At 46.2% G+C, this 19,749-nt stretch overlaps 1 protein-coding gene across 3 annotated transcripts in view; it reads right to left on the bottom strand.

Moving 5' to 3' along the window:
- The window catches only part of TSPAN14 (tetraspanin 14), a 132,211-nt gene extending 113,930 nt beyond the window's left edge, over positions 1-18,281 (bottom strand). Inside the window, exons 1-2 of one of the 3 annotated variants that reach the window (XM_060685525.2) lie at positions 17,820-18,006; positions 14,196-14,286 (exon numbers count right to left, since the gene is read on the bottom strand). The gene's annotated coding sequence lies outside the window, so the exon portion shown is untranslated. Of the gene's footprint in view, positions 1-14,195; positions 14,287-17,819 lie in introns of those variants that run through there. The other 2 variants (XM_034434740.3, XM_087872340.1) reach the window with 2 other exon arrangements.
- Positions 18,282-19,749: the final 1,468 nt, after the last annotated feature.

Raw genomic sequence — 19,749 nt, 5'->3', positions numbered from 1 at the left:
TTGGAAAAGAGCAAGTAAGATGATCAAAGGCCTGGAGACTAAAATATATGAAGAACCATTGCAGGAATTGGGTTTGGCTAGTTTAGAGAAAAGAAGGACTAGGGGTGACATGATAGTGGCATTCCAGTATTTGAGGGGTTGCAACAAAGAAGAGGGGGTCAACCTATTCTCCTAAGTACCTGAAGACAGGACAAGAAACCATGGATGGCAATTAATCAAGGAGAGAAGCAACCTGGAATTAAGGAGAAACTTCCTAACAGTGAGGACAATTAACCAGTGGAACGGAAGTTGCCTTCAGAAGTTGTGGGTGCTCCATCACTGGAGGTTTTTAAGAAGAGATTGGACAGCCACTTGTCTGAAAGGGTACAGGGTCTCCTGCTTGAACAGGGGGTTGGATTAGAAGACCTCCAAGGTCCCTTCCAGCTCTATTCTGAAAAAAAAATGATTAAAACATCTTCAGTTTAAAAAGAGAAGCTATAGTCTATCCACTATAAGGGGTTAATTGGCAAAATTACACTGTATGGCTATTTTCTGAATAATACTAATCCATGGGTTGGGCCAACTCACACTAAAGAAAGCTTTGCATGAATGTTGCCATGATAAACTATGAGCTGTTCTAAGTCCTCACCAGTCTAACCTCCCAAAGTAACTTAAACATGTAAATTCATATCAGGGTTTTTGTTACTTTTTTTCCCCCCCCAGTCTGAGAACAACACTTTGTTTTGAATATCATGTCAGGAATTGCAAATCTCATTACTTAATTATTCCTCCCCACTACCGCTCCATCCCATCAAACATTTCAAGTTGGTGTTCTGTCCCCGTCTCACACACGCACACAAACAGACAGCCGGGGGTTAAATAAACTGGCAGACAACCAATTCTTCCGATAAGAAGCTTGGCAGCAACCCAGTAGCTGCTTGCCAAGAACTTTACTCAAAAACAAAATACACAGAGTCAAGAATTGTCCAGTTCGTAAAATAAATCCAAAGCCGATAATGTTGTTTCCAAAGGTGCAATGTGACTCGATAGTAGTTAGTTTTGTCCGTCACAGAGTCTGAATGGCCACCTCACCCCCTTTTATACCCTGTGGGGTGTGGTCCAGTGACTCAGCTTAATCTCTGGCATGCCTTTTCTTCTGTTGCGCACACTTATCTCTGCAACGCTGAGCCAAGACTCATTTCCCTCATCACTGTCCGCCTGTGGCTGTGTGGAGGTGCTTGGCCCCGGCCCTATCTCTTGCCCTTCAGCGGACACCGAAGGCATTGCCAGAGAGGGGGGTCCTGGAGAGGGAGGCCTTGCCAACTCCTCTCCTTCACTCTCGGAGTCCTCTCCTGCCAATGACACAGGCTCAGGTAACGGAGCCACAACAGTTGGTTAGAATGATTTGGAAATCTGGGAGGCACAGCAAGGGTTTTAGAGGTCACACTTGAGACTTCAAATGACAACTGAAGGTGGAAGCCCATGATCTAGTCTAGTGAAAAGAACGACTAGGGATGACATGATTGCACTGTTTCAATATTTGAGGAGCTGCCCCAAAGAAGAAGTGGTCAATTTATTTTCCAAAGCCCCTGAAGGCAGGACAAGAAACAATGGGTGGAAACTAATCAAGGAGAGAAGCAACCTAGAATTGAGCAGAAACTTCTCAACAGTGAGGGCAATCAACCAATGGAACAGCTGGCCTTCAGAAGTTGTGGGTGCTCTATCACTGGAGGTTTTTAAGAAGAGACTGGACAATCACTTGCCAGAAATAGCGTAGGATAGCATCTCCTGCTTGAGCAGAGTATTGGACTCGAAGACCTCCAAGATCTCTTCCAACTATGTTATTCTGTTATTCTGATCCTTTAATTGCTATCAGATTTCAGTTCTCATCAGCTCTGGTCTGTAAAATCAATGGCCCAGGACATATATAATCCTCAGTGTACTGCCACCATTGAGCCCAAAATTTCTGTTGCTAAGCAACACAATTGTTAAGTCAATTTTGTGCCATTTCACAGCCTTCCTTGCCACAATGGTTAAGTGAATCCCTGCAGTGGATAAGTTAGTCACTTGGTTGTTAAGTAAATCTGGCTTCTCGATGGACTTTGTTTGTCAGAGGGTCTCAGAAGGGGATCATGTGACCCTGGGACATTGAGACCATCATAAATATGAGTCACTTCCCAAGTGTCTGAATTTTGCTCACGTGACCATGGGGATGCCGCAACAGTTGTTAAATGTGGGAAAGTCATACGTCACATTTTTCAGTGTCATTGAAATTTTGGATGGTCACTAAACAAACCGTTGTAAGTCAAGAACTACCTGTAACCATAGACCACTAATAATTCTATTTATCTGATATAAACCAGCCTTTCTCTTCTTTAGTCCAAGAGCAATGTAGAACATTTTTTTTTCAGAGAAATGTCAGGATTGCGGGGTGGTATTATTTTTTATTTTATTTTAGGTTCCAATATTCTGAAAGTTTATTTGAAACTGACCTTCAAAGATAGCTAGGGAAGAAGTAGAAATATATCAGGAGGAATAGTAGCCCAAGTTTCTCTATCCCAAACGTGGCAATCTTATCCACTAATCCAAACAATGAATTAATTCCAGTAAAAGGAATAAAGTATATTTCAATGAGATCATCATGACTAGTTAGAAATGATGATCTCATTGAAACGTACTGTACTCCTCTTACAAGAATCACACCCATATGCAAAACCAGGCATTCATGCAATCCTTAGACTCGCTTAGTGTTGCAACCATGTCTTGCACTGACTACAAATACTGGCTAGCATTAACATGTTCACCAGAACATGAAGTTTACAAAGCCTACTTCATTCTAATTATGATTTAACAGGATAACAGGATTGGAAGGGACTTTGGATGTCTTCCAGTCCAACCCCCTGCTCAGGCAGGAAACTCTGTACCATTTCAGACAAATAGTTATCCAAGCATTCCATGTATTCTCTAACATTCCGACCGGTATGTAGCAAATATGCATGCCAGTAACCCAATTCAGCTCATAAGATATAGAATAGGGTTGGAAGGGACCTTGGAGGTCTTCTAGTCCAACACCCTTGCTCAAGCAGGAGACCCTATACTATTCTGGACAAATGGCTGCCAGACTCTTCTTAAAGACTTCCAGTGATGGAGCACCCACAACTTCATAGTTGTTCCACTGGTTAATTGTTCTCACTGTTAGGAAGTTTCTCCTTAATTCCAGGTTGCTTCTGTCAGAAGTTTCCATCTGTTGCTTCTTGTCCTGCCCTCAGGTGCTTTGGAGAATAGCTTGACTCCCTCTCCTTTGTGGCAGCCCCTGAGGTATTGGAAGACTGCCATCATGTCACCCCTAGTCCTTCTTTTCACTAGACTGGCCAAATCCAGTTCTTGCAACCGTTCATCTTATGTCTTAGCCTCCATCCTCCTGATCATCTTTGTTGCTCTTCTCAAAAATATGGAATGCTTCACGAATGTGTGTGTTTTGTCAGTGCAGTTATAACTTTGAGTCATGGTGAACTCGACATAAGCATTCATCCCTCTCCTGATCTGTTATCCAGTGTTAAAGAGTTCAGCAGGATTTTTTTGAATGGAGCCTCCAAATTATAACCTTTCACCACTCATCCCAAAACACAGTTTGCAAGAGTATTATTTTTAGTAAAGCCAGCAACAATGCTATCATTTGCTCTCCATCTTTCACTCTACCCAAGTATTTGCAAAAGATACAAAAAAGCATTTGCAGGCAAAACACAAAAGTTTTTATGGACTGAAACAGAATGGCAAAATGTGTCCGGTATTTCCCATTTGGATTTTAACCTAAAGTTATATAAATTTGAAATTTAAAGCTATATAAATAAAGCTATAGGTATCACAATTCAGACATACAAATTACAATTTAATTAAGTTCCTCATGTGTATGAAGCTAGAATAAAACCTGGTTAAACCTATGGTTTTGAGGGATTGTTGTAAGGGAAAATTAGGGGCAACTGAAGTTAATCAGGAGTTGGGCATGTCTAGTCTAAAGAAAAGAACAATTATGGGTGACATGATAGCAGTTTTCCAATATTTAAGGGACTGCCACAAAGAGAGGGGGACAACCTAGTCTCCAAAGCATCTGAAGGCAGGACAAGAAGCAATGAAAAGAAACTAATCAATGAGAGAACCAACCTAAAACTAAGGAGAAATTTCCTGACAGTAAGAACAATTAATCAGTGGAAGACTTATCTCCAGAAGTTGTGGGTGCTCCAACACTGGAGGTTTTTAAGAAGAGATTGGACAACCATTTGTCTGAAATGGTATAGGGCCTGCTTAAGCAGAGGGTTGGATTAGAAAACAGAATAACAGAGTTGAAAGAGGTTTGGAGATCTTCTAGTCCAATCCCCTCCAACATCATCCAATATCTCTTCCAACTTTGTTATTCTGTTGATCATACCATGCTACTCCCCTTTAATACTCACAAAATTGAAGATGTGAGGAAGAAGTTCTAAAATGAACCCTACCTTGTGAAGGTTGATCTCGAAACCTTAAGTTAAGTACAAAGATGGGTTCTTGCTGACTTTCCCCCTCAGTGCATGGTCTCTGAGACAATGAAAATGGGAGCAGATGAATAGATAAAGAATCCTGTCCACCAATTGTGGTCAATCAAAGCATGCCAAAACGCTGCTCCTAATTTAAGAAATTTATCTTCAAATTAGAGCTGGGCCACAAAGGACTTTCTTTGCACAAAAATACACACAGTGATATTGGAAGTCACCATACCATCTAAAACACAGTTCTGCAGCTGCTAAGACACTGAGCCAGACTACAGAAAGCCAAACAGTGTGTGGATCTTAGATATTGATTCCACCATAATTCCAAAGAAAAGAGTTTGGCCAGTCTGGGAAGCATAATGGTTTTAGATCCTTGTAAACAAAATTCAAAAGGTCAAGACAAAGGGTCTTTCAAATGAAGCTGGACTGCATGGACACATCCATGTAATTTATCCTGGTAGCACTGCATAAAACCTATGCCACTGACTTCTTCTGGGATGTCTTCTTGTCTTTCCAACCAGCTTTTGGTCTTGGATTTTTGTGGTGTCCAACAACCTTTTTCAGCCTTGCTTTTGGCTTTTGGAGAACAGTCAAGTCAACTGATGTTCTCCTAGTGGTTGACCTATCTGAGCAGTGAAGCTGCAGGGAAGGGCTGAAACAGAGATAAGGCTTTCCCACCCTTGTGCTGAGTCATCTTCCTTAAGCAACACAGCTGAACTGGCACAAGATATGGATGGAAGGTTCAGCCCAATACACTTGGACAAAAGCTCACAATACTTCTACAGTAGAACAGGCTGGGAAAAAACCAATGTATCCCAAAGATGGGGTGGGGTGTTTCCCAAAAGGCAACTGGAGTTTCTTTGGGGGTTTTTCTTTGAAAACATTTCACTTCTCATCTAAGTAGCTTCTTCAGTTCAGAACCTGAAGAAGCTTCTTGGATGAGAAGTGAAATGTTTCCAGAGAACAAAACCAAGCAAGTCTAGTTGCCTTTTGGAAAAAGCACCTTTGGGACAACCATGACCTGGATGATGGAGAATCTCCATAGCCAAAGACCCAATGTAGAGCATGCAAATACTAATGAGCACTTTCCTTCAGAAGTTCAGTTGCAAAGTTTCCTGCAGAGTTTCCTTCCATGAACTTTAGATCTACTGCATTGGGGACATATAGGAAGGAAGACAAGGCCAAATTTGATGGATTCAACCTGTCCTTTTCACCTAGAGCAGGGATGTCCAACCTTGGCAACTTTAAGACCAGTGTGGCAACACACTGGCTGGGGAATTCTGGGAGTTGAAGTCCACAAATCTTAAACTTGCCAAGGTTGGACACCCGTGGCCTAAAGCATAGCCTACCACCAGCAATCTTTTTAGAAAAGATGGGGATAACCTATTCTTTGGTTTATCTTTAAACCAAAAACTCAATTGAAGCCCAACCCAAAAGCATGTAAGCACCTAAAGGAAAGTTCTCCTTCAACAATAAGAATAAGAGAGCTCTTATCCATTGCTCTCCATGGAGCTATTCTCTTGAAATTGAAATAAAAGTAACATTTAACACAGGTTAGAACTTAGTTCAGGAATTTCTCTGGATGCTCAAATCCTTATCTCAGCACCTGCCCCAAATTTAGGAAATCCAGCTGAGAAAAGCCAAAGGCTGCTAACAAAACAATAAAGGCTCACTCAGTGTTCTCTTATCCATAATACAGCTGCTGCATGATTTGCAAGCCATGACTTTAAGGCAGTCCTTGTCTTACAACCATCCATTTAATGACCAAAGTTATGATGGTGCTGGGGGGGAAAAAGATTTTTTTCTGGTCCTCATGCTTACAACTGTCCCAGCATCTTCACGGTCGAGGGGGGGTTTCAACATTTTGGCATGTATTTAAAACCATTGCAGCATCTAGGGGTCCCATGATCCCATTTGTTTTACACACACACACACACACATACACACACACAGACCACCAGGGTGTGTTTCTTTGCTTGCAAGAAACAAAGTCAGTAGGGGAAATAGGATTCACTTAACAACCGTGATGCTTTTTAACTACCGCAGCAAAAAAAAAAAAAAAAAAGTCATAAAATCAGATGTAACTCATTTAACGACTGCACTGCTTAGCAACGGAAGCTCCAGTTCCCAACTGTGGTGGTAAATCAAGGACTACTTGTATAGTTTGGACTTTGGGGTAATCCCAGTCCATAATGAGGCTTCGAATTAAGACAAGCCAATGACAGCACATGTGGGATCTAAATCCCTTCCAGCCCCAAAGCTTCACCCCCAAAGACAGATGAGTCACTTCAATATGCTCCAAAAAATGTCAGTCATTATTCACTGTTATGGTGAGAACTAACTCTTTAGAGGCAGGAACGGTCAGGCTCATCCCATGAAATTCATCATCCAAGTTTTCGCCCTTTGGTTATATTCTTGTCGAAATTTCATAGCTAACTACATTACTCTCTATTTCCTTCTCCACTACAGTTTGGGTTGTCCTTTGACTGCATTTTTTTTAATTTCAAATGTGTTTTTATTCATTTATCAAGCTCTAAATATAAAATACAAAAATACAAAGAAAAAAGTAAGAGTAAAATAAGGGAGGGGAAGGGGAAGAGAGAAAAGTGTAGGGTAAAAGAGATTAAGGGGGGAAAAAACATTGACTTCCAACTCCTTTGGGCACAGTAGAATAAGATAACACAAAACCTCAACGTTTTACGTTTTGCATAATAATACATACTAGCCACTTACTTTTGCATCATAATATATACTAGCCATTTCTTACTTTTGCATAATAACATATACTATTTCTTACTTTTGCATCATAATATATACACTAGCCATTTCCATAACAAGAAACCTATCTAATCAGCAAAACCCCAAAGTTTCATTTTTTTTCCACTCAAGCACAAAGTCCAGAAACAGTTTCCAAGTACAAACAAAAATAACTATTTTTTTTTCTTTAATGAAAACAGTAAATTTGGCCATCTCTGCTCACCCCATCACCATTCATCCATTGTGGGAATCAAAGTGTCCTTCCATTTTTGCGGGTAAAATAACCTTGTTGCCTTCAGATTGTCCTTTAACTATATTAAAGGCATTGCCAATTACTTGGACATTACATTATCAGCCATCAGCTAATTTTCCCAGAAGGCTAAATTTAATCTACTTCTAGATGGCCTTTTTTGTAAAAATGATTCCTAATGAACCATTTTATCCCTGTGATGAAGAGGCAGCAGAAATTTCAATGCACACTGTTCTTTCTCCATAACTTTCAAACCAATTAACCAAGTAGATTACTCACAGCCAGCTATCTGAATATCTCTGAAAGAATCTTGAGTGGTATTTGACATTTTTATGAGCAGACGCCAATAAAACTATTGCTCTCTGCCAAAGTTTGAAATTCTGCGGCAAACTTGCAAAAGTATATTAGACACATTTCAGTTTAAGATGGTTCTTGCCTTTATAATCGATGGATTTAATTGTATTTATTGGGATTTTTATTTTTTATTTTATTTTTTATTATTTTTTATAATAATATTATAGATTTTAATTTTTATTATTTTTACAAACGACACAAGGTGGTGAAAGTATCCAACATGACTTCCTCCTCCTATTTTCCCCACAACAACAACCCTGTCAGTGGGCTGAGAGAGAATGACTGGCCCAAAGTCACCCAGACGGCTTTCATGCCTAAAGTGGGACTACAACTCCCTGTCTCCGGGTGATTGGCCCAAAATCACCCAGCTGGCTTTAATGAGTAAGCTGCAGAGGTGGTATTCAGCCAGTTTGGACTGGTTCAGGTGAACCGATAGCAGAAATTTTAACTAGTTCAGAGAACCAGCAAATACCACCTCTGGCTGGCCCCGCCTCCACCCGCCCAGTCACCTGGTCGCTGCTCACCCCCACCTACCCACTCACCACTTCACCCGGCCCTGCCCGCTCACCCCGCCCCACCTGCTCACCATGCCACACCACGCCCAATCACTCCTCATCTTGCCCAATTGCCTGCCATTGCTAGCCTTCCCCCACCCGCCATTGCTGCCTGCCTTCTGCCATGGCCCTAATCTCCCTGGGTGAGTGAGCCTGCAAGCAAGCCCCAGTCAAGTTGACACCCGGGCCGGCCTAGGCCGTCACAAGCCCCAATCGAGTTGACTCCCGGCCTGGCCTACATGCCTCTGCCACAAGCCATGTTGATTGCCGACTTAAGGGCCGGCCTAGGCCGCCACCTCGAGGAGGACACAGTGAGGCTCAGCCACCTTTCAGACCTGGCTCTCGACATCCTTCCACCCGCATGCTGCCCACTCACTCGCCCTCCGCCTCAGGTCAGGGGATGTGCCAGTCCCTGGCAAAGGCCTTCCATGGGGCCTCTGCCCACATGCCACCTGCTTGCCCTCCGCCTTGGGTCAGGGAACGCGTCAGTCCCTGGCTCTGGCCTTCCCCAGGGCTTCGACCTGCATGCCGCCTGCTCAACTTCCACCTTAGGTCAGGGGACATGCCAGTTCCTGGCTCTGGCTTTCCCAGGGGCCTCCGCCCACATGCCACCCGCTCACCCTCTGCCTCGCTCACCTTCTGAAGGACCGCCTTGGTGGGTGGGGGGGGACACAGCAAGGCTCTGCCGCCTTTCGCAACAAACCTCCAGAACTAACAAAACTGATAGTTTTCGGCACGAGAAGCCTCCAGCCGCCAGTAGTTTTCGGGGCAAGAAGAAGCCTCCAGCCACTGCTGCCAGCTTGGTTCCGGCTAGCAAAGAGGCAGTGGCTGGAGGCTTCTTGTGCCGGAAAAGAGGCGGTGGCTGCAGGCTTCTTGTGCTGAAAACTACAGTTGGCTGGAGGCTTCTCATGCCAAAAAAGAGGCCTGGAGTCCTGTCGCCGCCCTGTTCTTCGTGCCAACCATGCATGCGCTTCCCATTGCCTGCCAGTGCCACTCATAGCCAGACCCAGCCAGGAGAACAGCCTGCTGACAAGCTTCAGGCTGATGCTGCATGGCATCTCCCTGAGCTCCCAAGGTTCGGCATACTGCACCAGACACTTTCCCAGCAAGAGCAGCAACAGAGAGAAGCAGCCACTGACTCGGAGAACACGTGGAGCGGCTCCATGTGCTCTCCAGGTCAGCGGCTGTTTCTCTCCTTCACTGCTTTTGCTGGGAAAGCGTCTGGTGCCACAAAGTGAAATTTAGCACCGGGAGTTGCTGCTTCGGGTCCTGTAAGTCCCATCCAGAAAGCACTGTGGGCAGCAAAAAGAAAACAGCATTCAACCTGGCTGCTTCTCTCTGCACAGCGCTTTCCAGATGAGACTTAAAGGAAAGTGGCAGCTCATGGCTGCTAAATTTCACTGTGCTGCGCAAGACACTTTCCCAGGGCCCCGAGGGCCACCCTCCCGGAGTGCCGCTGCCACCACTCTGGAGCTGTCCTTCTGCCACCTCTGCCGCTGCCACTCTGGAACTCCCCTTGGATGGATCAGTAAGTTCTTGCTTTGCTGCCCAGGAAGGGCTCCGTCATGGAGGACTGTCTGGGGTGCTTTCTCTCGGGCCTCCTGCCTCACATGGGGCAGTGGGAGTAGGAAGTGTGTGTGGTGGGGAAGGCTGCCTGCAGTTCTTGCAGCCAAAGCCGGGATGTCTGCAAACTTGCGTATGTATGAGGTCTTCTGCCTTGAGCAGAAGGTTGAACTATAAGATCTCCAAGGTACCTTCTGATTCTAAAATCTCCAAAACAAGGGAAATTGCTTAAATTGTGTGTGTGTGTGTGTGTGTGTGTGTGTGTGTGTGAGACATGACCACCAAGTCACATGACCACCAAGCCACGACCACCCAGTCACACAACCACCAAGCCACGATCACAGAATCGATAGTAAAAAAATTTGAATTCCACCAACGGTAAGCTGGGACTAGAACTCACTGTCTCCCACTTTGTAGCCTGGTGGTTTTACCACTAGACTAGAGCAAACTGGCTCTAGTTCAGAAGATGCTTCTGAAGACAACCCTTCTTAAAGTTTTAAGTCTTGATTAATAAAACAAAATGAAATCTAACAGGAGTAACAGCCAGCCTTTCCTCTCAGAAACTGAAACAACTGCACTGCTACTATCATAAATGCAAGTCAGTTGCCAAGTTTCTGAATTTTGATCACATGACTATGAGGATGTTTGCAATGGTCATAAGTATGAACAATGCTCCTAAGTCACTCTTTTTCAGTGATGTTGTAACTTCGAACGTTCGCTAAATGAACTAATGTAAGTGGAGGACTTCCTGTATCTTGGACAGCCAAGAAAACAAGCAAATGGACCATCGAACAAACCAAGCCAGAGCTTTCACTCAAGGCATTAATGACCGACCAGGCTCTAATTATCTAATTTGGATACCTTATGCAAAGATCCAGTTCTCTGAAGGAAGTTCTGATGCTTGGAAAAGGTGGAAGGGAACAGAAGATGACAATCAGCAGCAAGGTCCATAATGTCAGCTATGATGGTGATGGGTGCAACCTTTGGAAGACCTGAAGACCACGTTAGCAATGGATCTTCTTGGAGAAAACCTATCTTCATGGTGGCACAGTGGTTAGAGTGCAGTACTGCAGACTACTTCTGCTGACTGCCAGCTGCCAGCAGTTTGGCAGTTCGAATCTCACCAGGCTCAAGGTTGACTTGCCTTCCATCCAGGGGTGGGTTCTACTTACCTTTAATACTGGTTCGCAGAGGGGCTGCGCACATGTGCAGAAGCATTTTGGTGACATCGGGGTCAGTGGGTGGAGCCTCCTGCCGGTTTTACTACCGGTTCTATAGAACCAGTGCGAACCGGTGGCAACCCACCACTGCTTCCATCCTTCCAAGGTCGGTAAAATGAGGACCCAGATTGTTGGGGGCAATATGCTGACTCTGTAAACTGTGTAGAGAAGGCTGTAAAAGCACTGTGAAGAGGTATATAAGTCTAAGTGCTATGGCTACTGCTATCAGTAGCAAATTGAGCCAAATTGAGGAGCCTTGGTAGTACGGTGGTTTAAAGCATCCTGTTATTAACACAGCTGCCTGCAATTACTGCAGGTTTGAATCTTACCAGGCTCAAGGTTGACTCAGCCTTCCATCCTTTCTAAGGTAGGTTAAATGAGGAGTCAGTTTGTGGGGGCAATAAGCTGACTTTGTATAAATATACAAAAGTATGAAGGCTTAGCACATTGTAAGCCGCCCTGAGTCTCCGGAGAAGGGCGGCATATAAATCAATTTTTTTTAAAAAAATTATTTTAAATTGCTCTATTTCACATTTTTATATGTATGTTATTTTGACTGTTCACCACCGAGTCCTTCGGGAGAAGGGCGGTATAAAAATTAAATAAATAAATAAATAAATATCAACCATGACTTGATAGCACCTAATCTAAGTCAACCAACCAACCTTGATTGATCCAAGAAGCTGGTTGGCACCTGAATGGGGCAAATCATCAGGAAATTCCCCCAAATGAATTGTCACCTTCTTAGCTAACTCTACTAAGGGAAATAGCAGAGGGCATGGAAGAAGGGTTTCAGAGGCAAACAATGGAGCAGAAAGTGAAACTAGAATCAAGGAGGGAGGCTGCCTTCTGGCAGATTTTGAGGTATGAATTATGCACATCCTCCCCCTGCATTTATTTTAAGAGTTACTGAGAAAACTAGCAAAGCAGGCTGCTGAGAAAGAGACACTTTTGGGAAAAATTAGCCTGAAAAAACCCGAATCAATGCTTTACTATGCCACAAAATGAAACCTATATTTATCTCAGGAAAAGAAAAAGAAAAAGAGCTGAATTATGCATTAAAAGGTTAGCTCCAGCCATAAATGCACTCACTCTGCCTTTAAAAATGTTGATGAAGAGAAACTTTCAGATCAATCCAAGCCCAACCTTAGCAACAGCGTGCAAATTGCAGAGCCCCTGTACCCCTGCACAAATTAGCACATCAAACAATAATAATCTTTCTGTATGTTGGGTTCTCATTGTAAACATGGGGACATCTTCAAACCTGCTACTGTTGTGGGTGGAGTCTGAAGGGGTCAACGTTAGAAAGGGTTGAACCACTTTTTTTTAACAGTTTGAATTTAGACTGCACTCAACAACCAACAATGTGAATGGTCAGAGAATTCAGACAACCTAGATTTAATACATTTGGTATCTGGGGCTCAGCCGAAAATAAATTTCCCATTCCTGCTTTCCAGTCTACTCAAGTCACTCCACAACATATTATCCCAGACCATTCAACGTCTCTTTGTGCCATAAAAACTGCCACAAAAACAACTTAGGCAATATGACAACTGTCAAAGTCTTCACAGGTGGTGGCACCTGCTCAGCATGCTCTGAACTGGGAAATGAAGCAAAGTCCTAGGCCAAATTTGTGCATGGATGGGAGACCATCAAGAGAGCTCAGATCTGTGGTTAGCATGGAAAGTTGGGGGGGGGATCCTTTAAAAAAAATCACAGCAAATCAGTTCAATACTATTCTCAAAAGACTGACAGTCCATGAAATTTCCTGGAGTTGAGCTCCACTCAAGAAATTTTTTAGTTGCTATATCCTGCATAAACAAGATACTCAGAGCTGTGAAAGGTTGTTTCTTCTTCAACAACAACAATGTCCACAACAAAGATTATGATTATCTGGAAGTGTTATTAGGGCCCTACATCAATATTTGTTTCAAAGTTGGCAAGTTTAAGATGTACAGACTTCAACTCCCAGAATTCCCTAGCCAAATCTGGATGTTGGAAGTACACACATCTCAACATTGCCACATTTGAAACTGCACTCCATGAGACTGCTTTGTATCTACAAGGAGATGCAAAATCTTGTGGCTACATAATCAGTCCCAAACCTCAAGATAAATTCAAGGTGCTTTTAACACGACTCAAGGGGAGCATTATTCCATACGTTATTTAACAGAATAACAGAGTTAGAAGGGACCTTGGAGGTCATCTAGTCCAACCCCCTGCTCAAGCAGACGACCTTATACAATTTCAGACAAAGTGGCTGTCCAGTTTTCTTTTTACAGAATAGCAGAGTTGGAAGGGACCGTCTAGGTCATCCAGCCCAACCCCCACCCAAGCAGGAGACTCTACACCATTTCTGACAGATGGCAATCAATCCATTAAACATATGTTCATATGTTTAACATATGTTCACAAACCCCTTTATCCAGACTGTGAGGAAAAAAAACCCGCAAGCAGCATCTGCACAATACTTAGCCAATAGGATCCCATCCAAGCTGATCCAGCCACCCAGAGAAGTTGGATTAAGGGATCTCAACCCAAGTGACCTGAAGTTTTAATAATTCTAATTGCACTGATTTCAACAAAAGGCAGCTGAACTTCAAACTGCGGGTTCTTCCCCCTGACAGTTGTAAGTCGAAGACTTATACTCCTCGATTTACAACAGTTCATTTAGTGACCAAAGTTACAACGGCATGGGAAAAACAGTGACTCATGTTTGTTTTTCACACTTCTGATACCTGCAGCAGCCCCACAAGCACATCATCAAAATTCAAATGCTCGGCAACTGACTCGAATTTATGATGGTTCCAGTATATGGGGGGTGGAGTTCACATGATCCCCTCTTGCAACCTTCCGGCAAGCAAAGTCTGTGGGGGAAGCCAGATTCACTTAACAATGGTGTGACTAACTGAACAGCTGCAGGGAGTCACTTAACAACTGAAGCAAGAAAGGCCATAAGATGGAGCAAAGCTCACTTAACAACTGAGTCGCTTACCAACTGCGGTCGTAAGTTGAGGACTGCCAGCACAGCCCTTTCCACCACCAGGGCTGGATCAAGTCTGTCTACTCCTCCAGGGTTTCCCTCCCTGTCAATCGGGGGCAGAACCAAATCAAATTCAGCTTAAATGCAATCATTCACCCTGCTTACTTCTGCAGATGAGCCACGGTACCTCAAAATTTTGCAATATTAGGGGGTGCAAGCTGAGAAACCAGTCCCCCCCTCCCCACTAAACTTACTCATGCGACTGCAATGGAAATATTGAGTGGATTTTTGGAATTAGGTTTAGGTTTATTAAATTTGTATACCACCCTGCTCCTGAAGGACTCAGGGCGGTGAACAGCCAAAATTAAAATACATACAGTATAAAAATTAAAATAAATTAAAACGGAATTAGATCAGTTTGGCTTCCCCAAATTTTAAAACCCTTTACCCATAAAATAGCCCATTAAAATTTTAAGCCAGCCTGGCTTGCTGAAATAAGGTCTTCAACGCTCGGCGGAAAGTACGGAGGTCCGGGATCAGTCGTATTCCTGGGGGTAGCTTGTTCCAGAGGGCGGGTGCCCCCACAGAGAAGGCTCTTCCCCTGGGGGTTGTCAGTTGACATTGCTTGACCAACGGTACCCTGGGGAGACCCTCTCTGTGGGAGCGGATTGGCCGGTGGGAGGTTATCAGTGGCAGAAGGTGGTCTCGTAAATACCCGGGCCCTAAGCCATGGAGCGCTTTAAAGATGAGAACGAATACCTTGAAGCGCACCCGGAAGACCACAGGGAGCCAGTGCAGCTCGCACAGGAGAGGTGTTACATGGGAGCGCCATGTCACCCCCATAATTACCCGCGCGGTTGCATTCTGGACCAGCTGGAGCCTTCGGGTGCTCCTCAAGGGGAGCCCCATGTAGAGAGCATTGCAGTAGTCCAGGCGAGAGGTGACGAGGGCGTGAGTGACCGTGCATAAGGAGTCCCAATCCAGAAAGGGATGCAACTGGTGTATCAGGCGAACCTGATAAAAAGCCCCCCTGGCCACGGCCGTCATATGCTCTTCTAAAGACAGCCATGCATCCAGGAGGACGCCCAAGTTACGAGCCCTCTCCGTGGGAGCCAATGACTCGCCCCCAATAGCCAGCGATGGCACCAGGTGGCTATATCAGGATGCTGGCAGCCACAGCCACTCGGTCTTGGAGGGGTTGAGTCGGAGCCTGTTCCTCCCCATCCAGACCCGCACGGCCTCCAGGCACCGGGACATCACTTCAAGGACATCGTTGGGGTGGAGATGTACAGCTGAGCGTCATCAGCGTACAGATGGCACCACACCCCAAATCCACGGATGATCTCACCCAGTGGCTTCACATAAATGTTGAACAGGAGAGGCGAGAGGACCGACCCTTGCGGCACCCCACAAACAAGGTGCCTCGAGGTCGACCTCTGCCCGCCAGCCAACACGGACTGCAACCGGTCGGAGAGATAGGAGGAGAATCATCGTAGGACGGTGCCTCCCACTCCAAACCCCTCCAGCCGGCGCAGCATGATACCATGGTCAATGGTATCAAAAGCCTCTGAGAGATCTAATAGGACCAGAACAGAAGAACATCCCCTGTCCCGAGCCCTCCAGAGATCATCAACCAACGCGACCAATGCCGTTTCGGTGCTGTACTCAGGCCTGAAACCCGACTGGAACGGATCCAGATAGACAGTTTCATCCAGGTACTGTGGGAGCTGTCACGCAACCACACTCTCAACAACCTTCGCCACAAAGCGAAGGTTGGAGACAGGACGGTAATTTGCCAAAACAGCCAGATCCAGAGAGGGCTTCTTGAGGAGGGGCTTCACCACCGTCTCTTTCAAGGCGGGAGGTAAGAAACCCTCACTCAAAGAAGCATTTATAATCCTCTGGAGCCAGCCTCATGTAACCTCCCGGGTAGCCAGCACCAGCCAGGAGGGACACGGGTCCAATAAACATGTGGTTGTGTTCAACCTCCCCAGCATCCTGTCCACGTCCTTGGGAGTCACAGGATCAAACTCCTCCCAGATAACATTCTCAAGACCCGCCTCGGACACCTCGCCTGAACCCACCCAGTCAGAGTCCAGGCCATCCTGAATTTGAGCGATTTTATCATGCAGATAATGCGCAAAATCCTCAGCACACCCTTGCAAGGGGTCTTCCCGCGCTCCCAGGTGGAGAAGAGAACCGGTCACCCTAAACAGGGCAGCTGGGCAATTATCTGCTGACACGATAAGAGCGGAAAAGTAGTTTCACTTTGCCGCTTTTATCGCCACTAAGTAGGTCTTGATATAAGACCTCACTAGTGCTCGGTCAGATCCAGAACGACTAGCCCTCCAACTACTCTCTAGGCATCTTTTCCGACGCTTCATCTCCCTCAGCTCCTTGGAGAACCGAGGAGCTGGGCCGATTCGGCACTGGGTCAGAGGTTGGAAAGGCACGACCCGATCTAAAGCACCAGCGGCCTCCCTATCCCAGGTGGCCAGCAGGTCTTCCGTCGAGTCGTGAGCCAGAGTCTCAGGGAATGGCCCAAGCTCCATTTGGAACCTATCAGGATCCATCAGGCGCCTGGGGCGGAACCACCTAGTCCGTTCCGCCTCCCTGCGGTGGGGTGTAGCGGTCAGGAAGTCAAGTCTAAGGAGAGAATGGTCTGACCATGACAAGGGTTCGATGACTATATCCCCTGTATCTAGAATTAATACATATAAATGATTGGAAGCAGACCTGAACAAAAAAAATGACTTTTTGTTTGAGCTAGTTACAGAACTCGCTATCAGTTAGGCTTCTGGCTCAGCCCAACCCACTTCACAGGATTACTCTTGGAGTGGGGGGGGGGTGTTTAAGGGAGCAGAGATCCTCATGGAAGCTGGTTGGATTTCAGAGGAAAATACAGAGGAAGAAGCCACACAGGGTTGACCTGATCACTTCTAGATTTCTGCCAGGACAAGTACCCCAACTCTTATCCAAAAATTGCTTGGGAATCCCAACAGGTGATCCCAACAGGAGTCAAGACCGGGCAGGTCAAAGTTTCGACGAAACGCAGGAAATGGGGAAACACTTTAAGGGGTAGGCGGGGGGAGCAGGATTCCGTTTTCCCTCATAGATTCAACCAGCAAGCATCCAGGAAGAGGAAGTTTCAGGTTTGTTGAAGGTAAAGGGGAGGGGGGAAGGAGCGAAACGAAGAGCGAGAAAAGCCAGAGCCCGCAACCAATCGGAACCGGTCCTCCCAAACCCGAACCGCGATTCGAAACGAGCCCGAAACGGAGCGCGGTTCCCACGTCCCAAACGCCAGCTTCAAGGTGTCTTCCGAACCGCCGCCGCCCTTCAGAAGAGCGGATCGCTTCCTGCGGGCGATGGGCTGGGCCACATGGGCCTCGTAGACAGGGGGGTGACTCGTTGGAAGGGGGGTGGGGGTGGAGAACAAGGCCAGTGATCCCCCCCTCCAAGCTCCTCAATCGCGCGATTGGGAGGAACAAAGGAAGCCTCTTCCCCCCTCCCTCCGAAGAGGCAGGGTTCGGCCTTAAAGCGAAGGGTTTGCAGAGGAAGGGAGGACCCGGGATAGAATACCCCCACCCCCTCAAAAAGAGGGGGGACCCTAAGAGGGAAGAAAGACCCCCGCCTTACCGCTGGAGCAGCCTGACGGGAACTGGGGAACTTTGCGCCAAGTTGGCTCGGCTTTTTCAAGCTTGTGGCCGGCGCCAATGGGGTCCCATCGGTTCCTCTTCCTCTTCCTCGCTGGGAAACGGGGGTCCCCGCCGCCGCCTCCGCCCTGCTGGCCGAGCAAACAAGCCTCTCGGGGCCGCTTTGGCCACGCCCGGTGGCCGAGCCGCCCCAGCGCCCGCCCCGCCTGCCTGCCTGCCTGCCTGCCTCCGCCGCGGAGGAGCGCTCGCTTCAGAGCTCGCAAAGACAAACCCAGCGCCCAGAAATCGCTCCGTCCGGAAGCATCGCGGCTGCCGCATTGGGGTGCCCCCCGCCCTGCCTCCCCCACCCGGGAAGCGTTGGGATCTGCGGAGAACCTGAGCCGAGGAGGGCTTGGAGAGGAGGCCACCAGGAAAGGCCAATGTCTTTGCTAGCCTAAAAGAGCGCGGGCGGGCGGGCGGTGGGGGGAAAACAAGCCTTCCCTCTCTTTAGATGGGCTGGCAAGAAATACGAAATAAATATTTTTAGAATGTTTTTGTTAGAATACGGGAGGGGAGGGGATGAAAGAAGAGAGCTGGAAGGAACCTTTGAGGTCTTCTAATCCAGCCCCCTGTTGGAACATAACACATCTAGTGCTCCTTGCTCGGTTTATCTTCCGTACAACAACCCTGTGAGGTGAGGGAGTGACTGCCCAGCTGGTTTTCATGGCTAAGGAGAGACTAGAACTCACCATCTCCTGGTGATTGGCACAAAATCACCCTGCCAGCTTTCAGGCCTAAGGCGGAACTAGAACTCATGGTCTCCTGGTGATTGGCACAGTCATCCAGCCAGCTTTCATACCTAAAGTGGGACTAGAACTCACCATCTCCTGGTTTCTAGCCACTAGACCAGATTGGTTCTTCCAGCTGCAGTTAATGCCATGGGCACAAGATCCTTCAATTTCACAGCTACTGAGAAATCAACATCCAGAAAAGTGGATGTTCCACTTCCATCTCAGCTCTGCTAAGAATCTACTACAAGCAACCTATGACCTCCAATAAGGTTGTAATATTTCCAGGGATATTCTAATTTTTTTTTTTTATATGCCACCCTTCTCCGGAGACTCAGGGCGGCTACAATGTGTTAAGCAATAGCCTTCATACTTTTGTATATTTATATAAAATCTTTCTTAAACTCTCCATCCTTTTGATGGGTTGTCCTTCCTTTCTTCTGGGTCCTTCAGTAGCTTTCAAGACCTAAAACCATATTTTCTTTTTGTAGTCCATCATCCACTTCCCAAAGTATGGGAGTTTGGTGACTGGACATAATCTCAAGGAGTGACCATCCTTATTGAGATCCATCACGGATTGACTAAATCTCATAGTTATTAACTCTTAAGAGCCACCTTCAATCCACCATCTGAAGGCACCTTCTTCTTTCTCTAGCACTGATGATGCTACTTGGTTGGGTAATGAAACATCCGCAAGAAAACAACCAGGCTCAGTGAGCACCAAAGATCCCACAGTCCTCCTCCTCTACAAGCGTCATTCCCTTCTATCACTGATGATGTTTATTTTATTTATTTTATTAAACTTGTATGCCGCCCTCTCTCCCAAAGGACTCAGGGCAGCTCACAACAATAGAAAAAACACATAAAATTCAGTATTCAAATATAAAAACCAATAAAATCCCCTTTTAAAAAACCCCTTCAGTCCAATCCGGCCAGGCCAAATAACCATGTTTTGAGGTCACGGCGGAAAGAGCGAAGGTCAGGGGCCATCCAGAGCCTCAGGGGGAGCTGATTCCACAGAGTAGGCGTGCCCACAGAGAAGGCCCGCTCCCTGGGAGTCGCCAGCCAACACTGTCTGGCTGACGGGACCCCAAGGAGGCCCTCCCTGTGAAAGCGCACCGGGCGATGGGGAGCTGTCGCTGGCCG

This window comes from Pantherophis guttatus, chromosome 6 (genome assembly GCF_059756535.1).
Source record: "Pantherophis guttatus breed Tessera chromosome 6, ASM5975653v1, whole genome shotgun sequence".
Lineage (NCBI taxonomy): Eukaryota > Metazoa > Chordata > Lepidosauria > Squamata > Colubridae > Pantherophis > Pantherophis guttatus.
The sequence above is the reverse complement of the archived record's forward strand: the minus strand, read 5'-3'. Positions and strand labels throughout refer to the sequence as shown.